The 2,937-nt window shown below is 48.9% G+C and overlaps 1 protein-coding gene across 9 annotated transcripts in view; it reads left to right on the top strand.

The window, feature by feature from the left end:
- The first annotated feature begins 2,646 nt into the window (after window positions 1-2,646).
- Window positions 2,647-2,937, top strand: part of KIF1B (kinesin family member 1B) — a 182,222-nt gene continuing 181,931 nt past the window's right edge. For 8 of the 9 annotated variants that reach the window (XM_045298808.1, XM_045298805.1, XM_045298802.1 and 5 more), the window contains exon 1: window positions 2,655-2,931. The gene's annotated coding sequence lies outside the window, so the exon portion shown is untranslated. Of the gene's footprint in view, window positions 2,932-2,937 lie in introns of all 9 variants that reach the window. The other variant, XM_030887943.2, reaches the window with a different exon arrangement.

The raw sequence follows: 2,937 nt of genomic DNA, 5'->3' as shown, positions 1-2,937 counted from the left end.
GCTATTCTTCTTTTCACCTAATTTTTATTTGTTGTTGCTATTGTTGAAAATATGCACAGCAGCACACACACCAATTCGGTAGTTTCTATACGTACAGTTTAATGACCTTGATTACATCTTCAAGTCGTACATCTAGCTTCACCCTCCATGGTTGGTCCTCCTTTATCAACAGAAACTTGCTGCCCCCAATGTTCTTATTTAATTTTTTCCAGTTGTTGTCAACTTAATCTCACATCGATCTTAAAAGACCATTATGCTAAAGGCAGATCTTTTTTACTAGCTAAACTATACTATTATTTGCCTTTAAGAAGATTTCAAGGGCTACTTTTGACTTAAGGTTTAAAACTTATCTCAGGCAATCGTTGCAAGGGTTCATCTATCCTCCATGGCTCCAGGAAGTCTGGAGCCCATGATAATTTGAAATTCTGTTCTATATTTCCCCCGTGTTGATCAGGATTCTTCTAGATAATCTTTGATCATGTTCTATCCGGTTCTTCTAGATAATCTCAGATCAGCTCCACCCGGTTCTTCTGGTTTTACAGCATAGGAGGATGTTTATATGGAGGCGATTAGCCACGCATTCCATATTCTCCTCCTATTCCTGTTTCTCTTTCTTCCTCGGTTGCTCCTAGTGAATAAGGACCTTTTAAATTTTTTGTTTCTATTATTAATAAAATCTTCCTGAAATCGCATTTTCTAATTAGTTAATTAGTTATTCCTTACAACAAGGAATATTTTGAATTTTTGTAAACTGATCTTGTATCCAGAAACCTGATTAATTCTAGTAGTGTGGCTACATGGGTCATTTCAATAGATCTTGTGATGTTATTGCAAGGATACGTGACTAAATCCAATTTTCCAGGACTTTAGGATTTTTAAGAGATGCCTATGTGCAAAACCTGTCATTTGAGAACCTTAAGGACTGTGCCGAGCGACTTCATTTTTCAGAGGGTCAAAAGGCTTGTGCAGAACAAGCCAGTTTTGGTCTTGAGACCTACCTTTATCTGCCATATTACATGCTTTTTCTTCACTCGCTTAGTGCTGATTAAGGATTACACCACAGTCCCTTTGCTGCACGCCAGATTCTTTTTAGACTGGGCTCAAACCACCGCCCAGCTTTTTGTAACTCTCCAAGGTGCTTATGGTAGCACTTTTGCGAAGTGCTCCTTGCTAGAAAAACGTTGGTGTGGGCTGATGAATTGAACAGCTTTTGTTTACTGACCCATTGCAGTTTCATTTTTTGCGTAGTCTTTTCGGACGCTAAAGCTGAGTTTTTGTGCTGTGGTAGCACATCCCTTTGATTCCAGTTTTTAAATATTATTAAGAATATGCAGCTCTCCTTGTTCATACGTCTTTTAAAAACACAACCATTTATTGTTTCTCTTTTTTTTTTATCAGATTGACTCCTCTTTTATGGTAATAAAACCGCATTGCTCATACAGTTTATTAAAGCTATGTCAAATCATTTTGCATGTAGGTGGAATTTAAATTCCGAATAAAATGGGAGATGCTCAATGATTGTTGACTGGAAGGGAATATGAGGGCTTTCGAGTGGGTGGAGATTCCCTGGTAGCGTTAGTTTATTAACTTACCTGCTCTAATGCCTATGCCTTAAATATGGCCTTTTATCCTCAGTAACACTGTTTTGAGTTCAGAGGGGGGCAGACACCCAAACTTAACTTTCAATTTCTGAGAGTAAAAGAGCATTCCATAATCTTATAGAATAATGGTGCTTTGATAGGGCAAGTGCACATATTTTCATCGAATATCATGTTTTATTAAGAACTAAATTGAGCTGCTTATTCAGCGGTTGTAGATTTTTTCTTTTGCTTCTGAGCTGAACCGAACTAAATCCGGTTTTTTAACAAAATCACGCCTGGAGCCTGGGTTCTATGGATTTCTGCATTCTAGGAACCTGCCTTCCTTCCAGGGCATCGCCCAGAAGGAGTTCCGGTCTGCACGGAGCGCTTTGTTCCCTTACTCGGCCCTTGCGTGGTATCCAGCAGAGACGAGCTGAAAGCCCACTAACTCGTGCTCTTCTGTTACTCATTCCGCCCCCCGGGTGGCGTGTGGGAGGTGTGAGGAGTTCGATAGGAATAGGCCCGGAAGCTCCTGCGGAACCCGACTCATCCCTCTGCGTCTCCGTTCCGACCGCGCCGCGTTCGTCGAACGAGGGAGATGTTTTTCCAACAATGACTGCACACTCGGCCGCCTCCCAGGTTAAATCTCAGCGCCGGCTGACGTCCGGGACTCTACGGAGCCCCTCCCGCCCCACACGGCCAACCTTTTGTCACCCTACCAGGCGGGTTATCGGGTTGGCTGGGCGCGGCCGCAGCCGACGAACGCCCTACGGGGGTCACCCAGGAGGGAACTCCTCCGGGCGCCGGCTTCGCCCACCACGCACCCCCGCGCCGGCTGCTCGGCCACCAGGGGGTGCTCGGGTGTCTCCGCAGCTCCTCGCAGCAACGCCGCTGCCTGGCTCCGCTGCGATTGGTCGGCCGCCGGGCGTTTTGCGCTCCGATTGGTCCATGCCTTTGTCAGTCGCGAGCGCCGGGGCGGGCCTAGGTGACGTGCGGCCTCCGGGGCTCGGGGCGGTGTCCGGCGCCGGGGGCTGCTGCGGGCGGAGTTTCGCGAGGACAGTCGCGGGGCCAGCAGACGGTGGCGGTCCTGGGAGGCGCCAGCGCGCGCCCGAACGCTGTCCGCCAGGCCTGTGTCCGCGCCTGGCCTCCCTCGCTCCCGCCTTCCACCCGTCGCCATCCCTCAATGCGGGGCTGGGTCGTTGCGTGATGGGGCTGCGGAGTGGCGTCCTGCGGCTGGTGGCGGCCGCTGTTCGCGCTGAGGTGCGTCGGTGCGGGGTCCCGCGCGCTCCCGCGCGCCGCGGTATCTGCTGACCCATTCTTCCCCCGCCGGTCGGCCCGCAGCGCGACTGAGGTAAGT

Source organism: Echinops telfairi, unplaced genomic scaffold, assembly GCF_000313985.2.
Source record: "Echinops telfairi isolate 266 unplaced genomic scaffold, ASM31398v2 ScPeMD7_7457;HRSCAF=8495, whole genome shotgun sequence".
NCBI lineage: Eukaryota > Metazoa > Chordata > Mammalia > Afrosoricida > Tenrecidae > Echinops > Echinops telfairi.
This window is presented reverse-complemented; position numbering and strand designations above follow the sequence as displayed.